Here is a 16271-nt window from a genome sequence, read left to right as displayed (position 1 = left end):
CATATATGTGTAAATTAGCAAAATAAATTGGCATAATTATAATTAATTGAAACAATGCACAAACGCTTCATTAAGATAGTGAAAAAAAAAAGAAGAAAATTATATAACATTCACGCATACATGTATACTGCATACTGATAATAATTACGTAAAGCTAAGTTAATTAATATTTGTAATTGTCATTTAAATAATTGAAAAAAACAAAGTTAAAATTTCGTATAATGTCCTTTGTTATGCAACAATTAGCGCTTAATGTTTACCAACTGAAAAAAAAAAAAAAAAAAAAAAATGTAAAAAACAATTAAAAGAAAATTTAGGTCCAGCGAAAACCGATTCGATCGTATTCACTTCCACTGCAAAAACTATAGAGAGAAATAGGTTTTGAATCTGCATAAAACCTACCAGATCTATGATCGTAACTAGTGTCATATTACGATAATAAAGAAGTGACTGTTGAAAGATTTTTCCAAGTAGAGTTTTCTTTAGTTCTCTTGGCACAAAGCATGAGTAAACTTTTCGAAAAGAGATTTCAATTTCGATAAAGGAACAATCAGACGAGGCAGAAAGATCAAGGTATATATTAGACAGTAAGTACACTTACCTATCTAAATTAAAATCAGTTTTTTTAGGGGCGGTTTCAGATTATTCTATCATAAAAAGAAAAAAAGTCCTGCCAGTAAGATTTTTTTAAAAATATTGAATACTTCGAGGTAGGTTCGTAGATTCGTCACACCCATAATCCCTATATTGAAATTGTCATCTAGATTATTATCTAGAGAATACCAAAAATAATGAGAAACTTAATATATTCAATTATTATACTGGTTGATGATACTCAAACTAATAAACATATGCGTTGTAATGAAATTTTATAAAAATTTAATTAAAAATTATTGTTTTTCTTACAAATTACAAATTTAATATTGATTATGTAGCGTTAAATATGAAAATTTTTCGAGAAAAAATGTTTTATTTATATTTATAAAGCTTCTCTTTTTTTCATTTTCATAACAATGAACCTTCAAAATATAAGCGTAACTTTTTTATATGTTTGCAAGTTAATGCAAAAGGCGTAAAAACAATAGCCTTTTTTCACTCATCATCATCATAATCATCATCGTATAGGTGAGTAGCATATTAAATTGATCTTTACATTGGAAATACTTGCAGCCAGAGATAATAACATACATATCCTTGGACTGTTCTCAAAATTGAAAAGATTATAGTTAAACGTTGCAACTTACAGTGTGAGCGTTTCAACCGATTTCCATACTGCGAAACGGGAAAATAGGCGGAAATATCGGAATCAGACGCTAAACGCTAAACGCTAAAAAGCTTATAAGATTGTGCAGATATCGGTATGAATATAATCATTTGACAATGCAAAAAATCGATAACGGCGGACTGGTGATATATTCAGATATAAGGCAAAACCTATGCGAAAGAAAACTTTGCTTTATAAACAAACAATCGCGGACATCCAGTATCTCGCAAATACTCAGTTAGACTTACTCACTTTAAAAAATGAACCTTGCCTACTGGTCAATTGAAACTATTTTCCCAACGGACGTTAAGTTTTAATTACCGGATTAATTATTTCCAAGAGAAATGTAAGTTCCAAGTAAGTGTTGTCGCCGATTAGTCATTGGTGAGAAGTCTTTTGAAATTTCTAACAGTTTAGGTTCTTTAGCTATATTGGAGGCTTTTCCTGCCCCAACTATCTTAATCTCTCCGAAAGGTAAGGATTGCCTAGCGCTAGGCAATAATGACACGGATGAATTGTACGTTATGAGTAACAGCCTGATCAAGAATACATTTACTAAACGAGTCTTTTGTAGCAGAGTTGCGGCCATTGTAACACAAGTGATAAACCTATGGGGATTTCCGTTGAATGTCTTACCTACTAGTTTTTTTTTTTTTGTTTGTTCAGTTAAGCGTATATTTTTGCGGCCTTCGTAGAAGTTTAATTGAAAGTGATTCCTTAGACTCGACCTAAAAATTGGCTCGCAGTAATGCCTATTATCGATCGACAATGTTATATATGATTGAAACAGGACAGTTGTACACTTTTTATACTCTAGAAAAAGCTTTCGAACAAAAAGCGTCGTCTTTCACGATGTGATTTTCGTTACAAAAATTTTCAACATTTTACAAAATATACAATACCTCAAAACAAGCAAACGAAACGAAAATGTTCCTGTAAAAATTGGTGATGCGTACTTAAGGGGAACGAACCAGCCTGGATCAATTTTTTTTTTTTCTTCTTTTTTGTACAAAATAGCACATTGTTAATTTCGAAAATTTTACTTTCATACAATTTTTTTATGTATTGTTTTTTTTTTTTTTAAAGTAATAGAAAGAAAAGGACTTTTTTCAAATAAAGCGGAAAAAGCGATGTTTGGTTTTTGCACAGACTTTTTACTGTGCAGAGCAACTTTAAAGTGATTTTTTTTTTAAATCTAGAATTTTTGTTTGGAGAGACGAGTTCGGCTTTAAAATATAATATATTAAATAGTTATCACGCTTATGTATACAATTAGTTTTCTATTCAGACGACTGACTGCTCTTCGCTGCTTGTTTTATTTCATAGATTTGTTTGAATCAAAAAATGCACCCATCATGTGTTTAGTGACTTATATAGTAGGTGATAACTTGAAGCGGTAGCCCATGTGCGGGCTATGTACATTGCAACAGTTGCTCTGAATGAACTTAATATCATATAAATATTTGCCTTCTGACTAATGGAAAGGTAATAATACCTCTTACTAGATAGTTTTTAGATAACCGTCCAAAATATGCTCTAAAGTGCTATATCGTGGTACATATTCGTTTGAAGGCCCATTTTCGGCCTTTCATTATCCAATAGTCCGTTGAAGTCGTTTAAACGGTTAAAAAAGCTTGAAGAAACCTCATGGTTTAATACATTTTACTAATTCCTTAAAATTTAATTAAACTCGAATTATGAATACCTGCTCAGGGAGTAAAAGACTGCAACTCGATGAAATAAGGGGTTTACGACTTTAAGTGTTCTTTCATTATTCTTGTAAGCCTGCTGTTAGTAGCATTGTTATGTAGTGGAAGGTGGAAGGGGGGGGGGGGGGGCGGATGTAGTAGAAGAAGAAGAAGGAGAGAGAAAGCGACATACAGAAAAAGAAATGCATCAATTACATATTAAGAAAAAAATGTTAACAATGTACACTTGATAGGCAGCGGCTATGTTTAAATCTTCTATGTCCACGTAGCTAATGGGTGTTTCGGATTAAACCAGGAATCTGGTCTTCTTCTTAAATATCTCTACTTTTTCGATAAGTTGCGAACTATAATTTCTTTACACGATTTAAATACGCGTGAGACTAGGATGGGTATCATAAGTTTCGACCTGAGTGCAGTTCAATCTACATATTGTTTTTGTTTTTTTTTTTTCAACTTTTGCAAATTATGCCATAAATTGTATAAAAACAATAATAAAAACAAAACAAAAAGTTCGAAATCGGTTTTTTAGCTACAAAACTTGTGTATATATACATATAAATGAATATATATATATATATATATATAAATTTAACAGAATTGGAAATGTTCTGTTAATGGAAATTATTACAGATGGCAAAGCCATGAAAGTTTTGATTTATTCATTGCGAACGTATACCTACAACTGCGCATACACATTTATGTAAAATGTAAATATATTCAAGTGATCTAGTGTTTGGTTGAAATTTTTATGCAAAAAAATTCCTTTCGCAGAAATTCATTTCGGGATTGTTGTCATATTCCAAAAAAGTTAAATGTTGTTTTTAGATTTCAAAGCAAAAAGTTTTATGCGTATTATATTAAAGTTCACAAACCGAATTTTATTAAATGTACGCTTATTATATATTACGGTTTAATTGAAAAATTATATACACAATTGAATATATGTTTTTTTCTCTTATCAAAGTAGAAGATATTGAAATGTGCGTATGCACATATGTCGATGCATTCATTTTCATTTGTCTTTATGTTCGTAAATCAGCGGTTGAAGTTAACTAACGCTATACCCAATATTCATCTCAACATTTTTAGGATAACTTAAGTTTGTTGGTCTGAACTAATTGTTGATTTCCCTTGGATCAATAATCCTTAGTTTTAATAGCATCCTATAATAGAAATTAATTGAAATTGAAATTCAAATCAGAGCTATGTGGCTCGATATTCATCCGTAAGCTTTCGGCTTAGGCTGTAAATTTTTTTAAACACATTACAATGTCTTTGCATTTAAAATGAACATTTAAGTAATCACAAAAAACCTACTTTTTAAAGAAAAAAAGAAAAGGTAGAAACCTAAAACTGGGCCCTGCATATGGCAGACATTAATATGAACAGAGTGCATGCACCAAATGAATGAAATGCACATAAGAAAGTTATATCCAGCCGCATTGGAAACTTCTATTTTCCCTTTTCCCATTTCCCGCTTACCGCTTACCGCCAACGGGCTATAAAGAAAAGATTCAGAAAAGGAAATTTCAATAGTCCATAATCTTAGGTGGGTGTGGTCGATTTCTCCCATTTTTATGCAACTACTCTAGAATCACAAATAGAATTTATTCGTGGAAAATTTTTGACGTGGCATATGTTGTAATGTATGAGTAATAAGCAAAAGCAAAGCAAAGATCTGCTTAGTTAACAGGATTTCAGTGATTTGGTCAATTTTCGATGTCAACCTACCTGCAAGGTATCTCCTACGCGTATGGAGAACCTTTCCAACAAATGTTCACAATACAGAGGATAATAAGACGGACCGACGTTCGCGCACCGATTTATTGAGAATTTAGTATACCGACAAAAAAATATGTTTGCTTTTCAGGGTCTCGGAACGTTTCGGTAAGATGAGGAATACTATTTTAACTAGCCAAGGAACAATCTGCAAAAAATGGCGGCTGGTTACTGCAGAAGTCAAGAGTATGCAAAAACCCTTTTATTTTTTAATCCTAAATACCAAGAAGAGACATTAAGCGTACAGGACATATTGGGAGAATGTTGTTCCCCACAATCACCTCAACTACGTTAGCGCGCGATAAAGGCGAACGTGAAGCTAGGAAATCATACTGAAAATATAAAGAAAACAGCAGCATAGACGTAGATCTGCGTAGTGCTTAAATGTATCTTTCCTACACGTTTGCCGAAATATAAATAGTCAATCTAGTAGATGACCTTAATGGCTCTCCTTCTAGTAGACGAACGAAAAAAACGACAAATGACTGGTTGATGGATGAAAGGGAACAGAGGACATGCAAGCGCACTAGTTTGGCACGCATCGATGTGAATGCCAAAAATCAGCTTAACAATACATTTCTTAGTATTGAAAGAACGGTCACCTTCATCATTAGTCGGCAAGAAAACATATAATGAAAGTGAATGCCACTAATTGTGAGTTGATGGCTTTATAAGGTATATTTTACTTGGCTAACAACAAATTTATAATCGTGTCATTTGACTCGTTCCTCTATTTCAACTTGTCCTGCTGAGATCTTAAAATGATGTGTCATTCGTCTTTGACAGATTGTAATCTCCCCTCTAGCTTCGCATATTGTGTTTTCTGAAAAACGATAAGAAAAACAAAAAGAAAAAACGCCAGCCCTTTGATTTCGCACGATTTCATTTAAATTAAAAGTTTTTGTCTTTTGTTTTTACCAGAAAAATACTTAACAATTCTTAAATCATATTTCTGTGGAATTCCCGAGAAAATGCAGCATTTTTTTAATGACTAAATTTAATCAATTTTCATGATGATGCTGTATCAGCAAAATTTATTTTGCAGATTACGTAAACGATGCATACACTAAAACTTTTTTCAATAAATATATATATATATATATATATATATATATATATACATGTATGTTTATGTGTATTTCTACCTACTTATAAATGTGTACATGTGTTTTACTTTTAGGTTCATTTGTTTTAACTGCAACACATAGTGCGTTGCAGTATTATCTATCTGAACGTAATTATATGGTTGGATGTCGTGCAACATAATATTGCCCATTGTATTCTCGCCTATGCAGAGTTGCCATCTCGTTCGTTATCTCTCTGTCCGGCTAATAATATTAAAGTGATGGCGTTGCGTAATTAATTACGAGCAAAAGAATTCATTTTATTCTTTATGTTCATTCGGTTGCGATTTTTGCCAATAGGTTGTGGATTTTGCTTTTGCTTTTTTATGTATATTTAATGCTGTGTGTTGTAATTTTAAACATTTAAATCATGTAAATAAAGTTCGTTACGTATAAGTGTACAAAAGTATTGTTTGACATCTTTTTTGCTATTTTTATTTTAATGGCTAAAGGCCAAGCATTAAACTTTTATCTGTTCGACCTTTAATGTATAAAATTCCTCATTACGCGTAGTTGTGTTGAAATATTTACTTACACTACATGCACAAGCACTTATACATTTATGCTTGCAGGAATACAGTGCTCTTCACTTAAATGACTTCATTACATTATGCACCAATCGGTCAGGTGGTGTCCCGTTTTCATGTAACACCATCACAGTCACAAAGAAATAAAGCGAGGTAGGGAAAGAAATAGGGAAGAAGTGACCACAGTCTAATAGGTGTCTGCTTCATCGATAAGTGTGATATCTTTAGCTATTGATCACTCACTATAGCTTACGATGAAAGTAAACTCTACTGCACTTGAGATATCAATCAGCGAACGCTGGCTTGGTGGACGTGATTCTTAGCTACTCGACTGCTCAAGCAAGCGGTCAACATTCATTTCGACACCCGGCAGAACACGTAATCATAACTATTAGTTGGATTGGAAACTTTAGTTAAATGGAAAGTACTGCCGGTATTGGTAAATATTATAACCGTGTTAAAATATTTATTCGTACCATAGCAATATGTCCGCGTATTCGTTTTGCATTCATACATGTATGTATATAATTTTGTGTGCAGAATTGAAATGTTACGTACAAGTGACAATTAAATTTTAACTCAAATGGATTAAAAATGTGAAACCGCATTATCTCAGTGTTTTTTCTTATCGTTACATCGTACATTCGAAGTAAAATAATGAACATTTGAAAATGTATGCATGTAAGCTTAAATTTAAGAAATTATTTTTAAAATCAATTAATAGTCATTAATTGTTATTTCTATTAAGTTATATTCTCGATCAATTACCTCGAGATCGAATAAATTAAAGTAGTCAGCTAACACAACAAAACTGGTCACCCATGTCACTATACTCGTTAACTACAAAATTTACTTGAATTTCAAGAGCGTGCAGCGTTCAGCAATCAAACTTGCTTGCCATATCTCGTGGCGGATATTTGTACTCAGTTGCGGTTCTAAGCGACGCCTTGTAGTTTATTTACAGCCGTTGATCCTGCCAGAAAACTTGAATATCATTCTTAATTTTATTTCGATTGGTCTTAGATAAGATACAACGTCAGATCTGTTGCACTCTAGATTGCGGATTCGGGCTATAAATATTAGAAATCACAAAAGAAAGCATTAAAGGCCCCACGAAGTATATATATTCTTGATCAGCATCAAATCCTAAATCGATTTAAGCATGTCTGTCCGTTCATCTGACCGCCTGTCCGCCTCTGTAATGTCTGCTGTAAACATTCTACCCGCCGCAAAAATGAAGCTATCGACAGAAACGTTAGGAGCTTTAGCAAAAACATTGGAAGTTCTTGTACGCAGGTTGGTATTGAAAATGGGCCAAGTCGGTCGAAGGGCGCACCCACAGCACCAGGTAAACTGAGAATATCTCTGTTCTTCAAAAGTAGTAAAAAATTGGTTTTTTGCTCATTGCTCATAAACAATAGCTGATAAATGTACACAAATTCGAAAATATATTCTATGGACGATGTTGCAGCACCTGCACAAAAATTGACCACGTCTGCCCCAAATTATGGTGTATTCAATTTTAATTTTTTTCAATGGCTTCATAGTGCGCAAAAGCAAGCTGCAAAAACCTCATAAAGTATATAAATCGCTGGTCAGTTTTAAATTTGGAATGCACTTAAACATGGCCGCCTGTTTGTCTGTCCATCTGTCTGCGCGCGCAACTATGTAGTATTAGTGGTAAACACTCTTCCGTTAACAAAAATGAAGATATCGCCTATAAATGTGCAAAAGAATTTGGAGGTGACTTAAACTTTTCCAAGGACACGCCCACAACGCTCAGACGCCTACGAAACGAAATCTTTTATTTTGAAAATAGAAAAAACCACCATCGGTCACTCCATACTATAGAGTATGAAGGAGAGTTTGTTTTACTGTTTTTGTCTTTTTTCAGATAACGGTGATGGGTATAAAAGATTCGGTCACGACCGAATATAGTTTTACTTGTTTGTTTTTTGACAAATTTTTCGATGTATACATCAAGCCCTAGCGACTTTTTGCAAAGTAGTGCTGTTTCTTCTTTAATGGACGCCTGAACTGCGTTAATTGTCCTCGATCACATTGCACAGTGACGCTATCTCTGAATTGAACCTACCCGTATCGCTCTACATTTAGCTAATCCTATCAAGCAATAAGGATAGACTTGACTTAACCAAGATTGTAGCAAATCTTTTTGCAATAAAACTTCTCGTAGCACATCTGTTTTTGCTATCAGTGATTGCCGTTCATATATGAAAAAGTCATTTTTCAAGAACTTCGCGCCACAATTCGTACGACAACGAGTTTTCTTTCATGTGGAGTAGCCTTTAATCAATTAACTGTGTCGTCCTCTTAGGAGTGTCCTTTGAAAAGTATAAGTCACTTCCAAATTTCTTTTGTAAATTTGTAGACGATATCTTCCTTTTTGCTAACGGGAGAATGTTTACCACAAATACTATATAATTGCGCAGACAGACAGATGAACACACGAACGGACGGATGTGTTCAGGTGCATTTCAAATTTGAAAGTAACCAAGAATTTGTTCACTTAATAGGGTTTTTGAAGCTGGTCTCTGCATCTTATGAAGGTATGGAAAAGTAAATAAAATTTTTGATGCACTATAATATTTAGTAGGCGTGTTCATTTTTTTCCATTTTTGTGCAGGTATTACCATGTCGCCCATAGAAGAGTTTTTGTACCAATTATCTGCTGTAATGCATGAGTAATGAGCACAAAACCAATATTTTATTCCTTGTGAAAACCAAAGATGTTTTCCGTTGACGTGGCGTGACGTAAGCATGCTCCTCAACCGATTTATCCCATTTCCAATAGCAACCTGCGTGCAAAAACTTCCAGTGTTTCTGCCAAATTTGAAGTCGATAGCTATAGTTTTGTGATCAGGAGAACCTTTAGAACAGACATTGCACAGACGGACAGCCGGACAAGGTTAAATCGATTTTGAATCAAGAGTATGTATACTTGGTGGGATTCCTGAAGACAAAACGAATATACCCGTCATCTTTCGGTGATGGGTATAAGAAATGTTAGAAGTACAAGAATATAAGTCTTAGATAAGAATGTCAGATCATATGTGTACCAGTAAAATTAGCATAGAGAAACACATAGAATATAAATCTTAAATTACCTTAAGCAACTCAGGTTCCTTCTAGTCTTTAGAAGTTTCAGTGCAAGGAGTGTATCATTCACTCCGTCGTTTTTCATCTTCTCTTCATTGATCAAGAGTTATTTTATTTTACTTTAGATTAAGAATTTTGTAAATGCTATTGGTGCGCAAAAGGGAAAGAAGGCATATATTTTAATTTTCTTTGAGCATCAATTTGTCTTTTTTTTTTAAGTTAAGCTCGGTTTAATATTGAAGCAACATCGGCCGAGTCCCATTTTAGGTTTTAACATCTGTAAGGTTTTCTGTAATAGTTTATTTTCCTGTTTAATACTAATTGTGTACAATCGCGTTGCCTTCGTTATAAAAAAATAAACAAAACAGTACAGGCTTTAAAAAAGATTCTTTTAAAAGGTTTTATTCATTAATATTTTTTTTTTCAAGTACTTTGTTACTTTCACTATTCGAGTAAACTGGCCGGCTAACTATTCTATTAAAATGAAATTTTAAAGTACAGAAAATCGTTTGTGGCCTTTAGGGTTTTAAGCAGCAAATAACATTTACCAATAAAACACGTCTTCGTATTTGGGAAGTTGTTTTTAAGAGAGTGAATGCACAGCTCCGCGTCCTTGCCAGTGCAACAGAATTAATAAAGTTTTTGTAGGAAAACAGATTTCAGCTTATGTTTCTATTTCAGCTCTCTTTTTCCTTGTACATATAGATACATATAAACACAAACACACATACACACACGCGCAGAACAAGCCATTGCCGGTTCTTTTGGTCGCTGCACATAGTGACGAAGTTTTTTACAACTTACATTATTCGATAGAAAGTCTTTGAGAAATAGCTCGTTAGCCAACTCAGTTAAATTGAGTTTCAGTGCCTTTGACTTTTTTGTCTTTTTTTTTTTTTATGCGTTTGTTTTTGTTTGTGGTCAAACTTGTCGAATGCATCATTTGCCAATTTAGTTAAGTAAAATTCTCTTTCCAATGCTTTTGCTTTTGATGAAATATTCGCAAAACAAAACTTTCTCGAAAATTATTGCAAGCAAAGAAAACTGATAGTTAAATATTTTTTCGATATGTAAACATTTCTTTTTATGATTCTTCTATATTATTTAGTGTGTAGTTGAAATAGTTTTGATGCAGTTTGCGATGTTTTCGAAAGTCATTTAATTATGCAAACAACGAAATGAGCAAAGCAATTTTATAAAGCAGCGCATGAATTTTCTATGTCGTCTATTAGATCTAATAGCATCTTAAAAAATAAGGCTTAAGGTTCTTCATAAGAGAAAGTAGCCCCGAAAAACTTAGTAGTATAGTGGGGGGTCTGCTTCAGCTAGTCGACCGTTGTATCAAGAATAAAATGTTGTAAGTGAAACGATGAAGTTCCGAACAATAAGATGAAATTACGAGGACGAGCTATCTTTACTACTGACAAGATAATTTCACTTGCATCCTGTAAGGAGAGATGGAGGACAAGAATTTTTGGAATATCCGTTGCGACGCTTCTACTGACTGTGCTCACATACTTCTATCGTGATATTATGTCATCTTTTCATATTAAACTTATTCAGGACGCGCGCCGGGAAGATGCCTTTGTTTAACATGCCTTTCCATTGGTGATGGTATTCCGGAAAGCCCTCATAAGGTGTACCTTCCTCTAATAAATGCTTACGCTTTCATTGTTCTCTCTCTATCAGTTATTAATTGACAAGTTAGAAAATCTTTTGCTTTTTTGGATCCAATAATCGGCTACAGCATGTTTAAGCACGTTCAACATCTTATCGCGTAATCATTCGTTAATGTGTTAATCTTCCTGATGAAGAAGAGAGAGAATATTTATTTATAATTACTTATGAAATCCACCAATAAAACATATGGCTTCGTACCATAATACGTTTGGACTGGCTACTGGCTACTGGCTTCTGTAACACCCAACTACGAATAATTTTGAACATTAGTGGCGTTTGAGGGTCCAAGAGGTGTTTTTCGGGATGACATAAATATAAGAATAAGTCTAGGATCGACGCAAAATGCGCAAAAAACCGAAATTTCACAGAACGTTCTTTCGAAAGCTCAGAGTGAAGTTGATTCCGATAAGACTGTACGACCTGCGTTGGGTGCATGGCTCATTAAATACAAAGAACCCTTTTTTTTTTTTTTGCAAAATTCAGTTTTTGATCAGCAATTCTCTAACATTACTGTCACGTTTTAAAGAACAATTTTTCCAAATGCACAAAGTTGTTAGCCAGCGGTTTAGACCAGTTTATTGCTCATGCCATTGCAATGTTGAACTTGTCAGAATGAGATTTTGCAAACCAGTTTTAACACTGATCGTTTACGTACACATCCATTTTTGACGTCCATTTTCTTTCTTGAAAACATTTTAAAGTTTTCGATAATAAAACAGTGCTGCACTCGCACCAATTTAAAACTATTGCGTTGAATAGCACAACTCTTTTCACAAACAAACCTTCCTATGTCACCTGCCAACATCTACAACGATAATTCGGCTTAAGCGTAAAGTTGGCCGTGAAGAGATACAATTAAGTCTTACGTTGGGCCAAAATGGAATAACTTTCCGAATAACTGAACGCGCTTTAGTTTCCGTACTGCCGCCAGCATTTAATCGAAGTCTATTTTCTTGAATATTGAACCGAATCTTTTTTTCTACAAAATTCAAATTTACTTACATAGCTTAATAATCAAAATATTCACCATCACTATGTATAATCTTTTGCCTCGTACCGGGTAGCGTACGGATGTGCTTACCGCTGATACCCATGATATGCTAAATATGACTGCATTGATCTAAACAAGGGCTAATCACAAGAAGTGATGTATGAAGAATAAGTTGCAATAGGTAAACATTCCCAACCCTATTGGGAGATCACTTATTTCCGTGCAAGCGAGCGGACCTTGTCATGAAGCAAAATCACATTTCGAGTTTATTCGCCCGCAAAAGTTTTTGATTTTCTCAAGTGCATCACCTAATTTGACTTGCTGGGCTGGTTATCGTTTAGTTGTAACTGTTTGATAAGGCTCTAAAGTTCGTACTCAGTCATTACTTTTCAAACGCAACAAACTCGCAGTAGCACTTTGCCTTTATGAATACGCCACTTTGTAAGAGACGGTGGATGGTTATCCTGGGTCAATCTATGTGTTTCTTCTCTTAGATTGTAATACTTTGATAAAGATGATTCTTCTTTTTCTAACTAACTTCAATTATAACTAACTATAATCGTTTTCTCTTCCCCGTGCTTAGCTCATTGGATACCCAGTTTTCCTTCCTTTTGTATCGCTTGCTTTATGCATATAACCGGGATTGAAATTTTTGTTTTACCTCATACCCAGCTATACAACAAAGTCTTTTTAGTTTCCCGTTATACACTTTAAATTTCTTCATCCAACACATTTGCGAAGCTCCGCAGTGTTCATCATCTTTTAGACTACAATTTTTTCGTATATCACTTTCTTACTGCTTCATAACCCACTGCGTCTCAGCTGCGCTTTTTTTACAGCCAAACATAGAAAAATACCCATTGCAGTAAATGCTGCTTGTTGACTTGCATCCAATGTCGTCAACTTGTAAAAGTTGCCTTTACGTAAAGTTTCGGTAGAAAGTAACGTGTTCGGCGTGTTTTACAGAGCAAGCGATTTGAACACACATAACATATCGAACGAATTTACACTGTTATCATAATTACGTAACTAAATATTCAAAAGTTTTTTTATCAACTTTAATCATAGCAGTACTTTGTGCACGCGAATATGTTAAACCGTTCCCGTGTATTCTTTTGTTCAATTTTAGATACGGCACAGACGATCGCATTAAAGGACGTTTTTGAAGCCGGATCTCAGGAATGTAGCTAAAAGTTCATAGACCGAAGAGATTTACTTTATTGTGTCAAACTGGAGTAAGTCAGTAAGATAGATGGGCGAACAGGTGAACATAACTAAATCGACAAAAAATTTTTAGGTTTTAAAGCACTATATAGTGTTGCTCTAACCCGTCACACAATACTATTATCAGAATAAGAAAATCGATATTTTTTCTCATATTTAGGTATTGGCTACAAAAATATAAGTTATTTGCATGCATTACGGTATCGTGCATGTTTCCAGCTGTATTAACGTGTTAAAATAAATGCTATAGCCTTAGCTATTTAGAGCTTATAACGTCCTTGTTTACCAAACTTAATTCGAATTAAAATTCTTGAGAGAATAATTTGCATAGAAATATTCTTAGTTAAGTTTCAATATTTATATATTCTACAGAAGAACGAAGACAAAACTGGTTATTACACCTATAATAGCCAACATATATGCATTAGAGATGCAATAAAACTATCTTTATCAAACGTTTATTAAAAATATTTGCTTGTTCATAGGCGAGTTGTAATGATTCTTGAAGGCGCAAGCAAGGGCGTTCTTGATATGAAAGAAGTTCAGCTGAATTTTATGATAAATATAATATGTGGATGGGTGAGCATGTGATCCTTTGGATTAAATAAATGGATTTCTCAGTGGAAGCTCTTAAGTCTGGTAACGTGTTTCAATTGTTAGTTTATTTTCAATAGCAGTAAAGTATCAGTTGGTCTTGTCGCAATTGTCCATGCTACTATTCAGATTCTTCAAATTTTTCCGCTGAATGGAAGCTTTCAGCTTTTACCGAAGGTTGTTTGTATCCAAAATATTTCAATAGTTGATTAGTATCATTGATAAAACTTCACCGTTTAAACCCGCGACAATTGTGTTACTAGTCGAGATCCTTAGCCGGCTCGGCTATAACCTTGCGGCACTGCTCATAATTCAATTACTATAGAAAAATGTGGGATTTGTGGACCAAAACCTAGACGAAGTCATTTTCAAATGCCTCGAAAAGGCGAAAGCCATTATGGCCGCACAAATTGGGAGCGAGAAAATCGAAGCCTTTATTGCAAGCTCACATAATTTGCTTTTTGTAGTAGTCTAAGGAATGTCACTTTTCATATAGGGAAAGTCATCGGCATTGAGCGCGATTTCCAAATCAGTGTTTGCGAATTGAAGTCTCAAGCTTAGTAGAGTTTTCTCTAGTCATAGCTATAGTGAGTACTCGGTGGGTAAAGGCATATCAACTATCGAATGGGTCCACACCCGCTAGGCTACGGTCATCACTTCCTGTTATTTCTTTCTCCTTCCTCTTATTTCTGACATTCACCTTGTTTTATGAATAGTAGACATCCCTTGAGTTATTGGTCATATTCAAAAAAACAAAAAATAAATAAATAATAAAAATGACGCAAGTTTGTCCCTTGACTTATTATAACGCCCACTAGCGTGGACAGAAATATCGAAAAAAATAAATAAATAAAATAAATAAAGACAAAATAGCGGATCAGCACATCGCCCTACAGTAATTCATACGACTTGTCAAAATAAGCAGTTATATGGGAAGTGGGCGAGAAGTGCTCCGACCCCAATCATTTTCAATAACGTTCGCCGCTAATGTGCCGAATTTCATCAAAATATCTCAAAAGTTGGATACAAGAATGCAAGACGAACAGACGAAAGGCAAGCTTAAATGGATGTAAAAAGCTAAATCGAAAGGTGGGAAAGGTGGGTCTATCGCAAGTGCTATTCGGTGTTACATAGATCCGCACAATCTCAATATATCCTCGAATCACAGCTCGCGTACATTATGAAAATGGATATTTCTTAATTGATGTTGTTACAACCAATTAGAAATACGTATCTAAAATTCGTTATGTATATTAAGCAAACATGTCTAGAATTCACATAAAAAATCCAAAAGTTTAAGCATAAAAAGTATCGAGCTTGTAGCGGAGGAAAATGGATACATTATTTTCATTTATTAGATTAACACGTAGGACTAATCAATCCTACTTCTTCTGTTATTGTCCACGTTATTTTCTTTCTCCACGTATTAAACTTTTCACTAAAGAGTTTTCCGATACAGGCGGTGAAAAAACCACAGTGAAGCGAGTGAGCAACCGGGGGCATATGTTTTACATAAAAACTTGGCTCGAATATGAAGATAGAAGAAGTGAAGGAACTATTGAGAGTGCAGGTGGCAGTGTCGGCGAGGATTCAAGCCAGTCTCTCAAACGCTATGTAACGTGTGGGTTTGCTTAACAGTTTCTGTTGAGAATGCAACTCTGCAGTATATGGACTGTTAACTTCGCACACGAAAAAGAGAAGATTTTTTTGACGTAGCTCTTGACGGTTTTTGTTTCGCTAGCTTTTTTAGGATTTGTTGGAAAGGAAAAATGGCAGACAAGAGAATTAAAGAAATTTTTAAGGCATAAACACGAGTAAAATTCAACGTAGAGAAAATTAGTGAAAAACACAAGAGTTGATGCGGAAATTAAACAGTTACTCGAATGAAATCCGCAAACAACGTCATATACTTAATGTTTTGTGAAAAAACTGACAACGACTTAAGAAATATTTTAAATGTGAAGTAAATGAAGAACAAGAAATTAGTCCCTGAAAGAAAAGAAAAATATGGAGAAGAAAAGACTGCAGAAAGACATCTCGGGAAGTTAAACGTACTATTTCGCTTAAATTAACACATTAGTAAGTGACTCAATTAAGTAACAGAGGGCAAGTCCACACTGCCTGTCATTTACTGTAATCTACCTCTTTTGACCTTTGTCAATTTTCTTAATCGTGTTACTTAAAAGAAGAAAAAAAAAATTAAAAAATCGGTCTTTTTGAGGCATTCTGAGTTAAAAATAACTTTAGTTTGTATATGTGATC

General features: G+C 34.2%; 1 protein-coding gene across 3 annotated transcripts in view; it reads left to right on the top strand.

The window, feature by feature from the left end:
• LOC119637368 (cell wall protein RBR3) overlaps window positions 1–16271 on the top strand; it is a 229270-nt gene that overhangs the window by 104857 nt on the left and 108142 nt on the right. For all 3 annotated transcript variants that reach the window (XR_005247245.1, XM_038033349.1, XM_038033348.1), the window contains exon 3: window positions 13321–13426. The gene's annotated coding sequence lies outside the window, so the exon portion shown is untranslated. The remainder of the gene's footprint in view (window positions 1–13320; window positions 13427–16271) is intronic.

This window comes from Glossina fuscipes, unplaced genomic scaffold (assembly GCF_014805625.2).
Source record: "Glossina fuscipes isolate IAEA_lab_2018 unplaced genomic scaffold, Yale_Gfus_2 59, whole genome shotgun sequence".
Lineage (NCBI taxonomy): Eukaryota > Metazoa > Arthropoda > Insecta > Diptera > Glossinidae > Glossina > Glossina fuscipes.
This window is presented reverse-complemented; position numbering and strand designations above follow the sequence as displayed.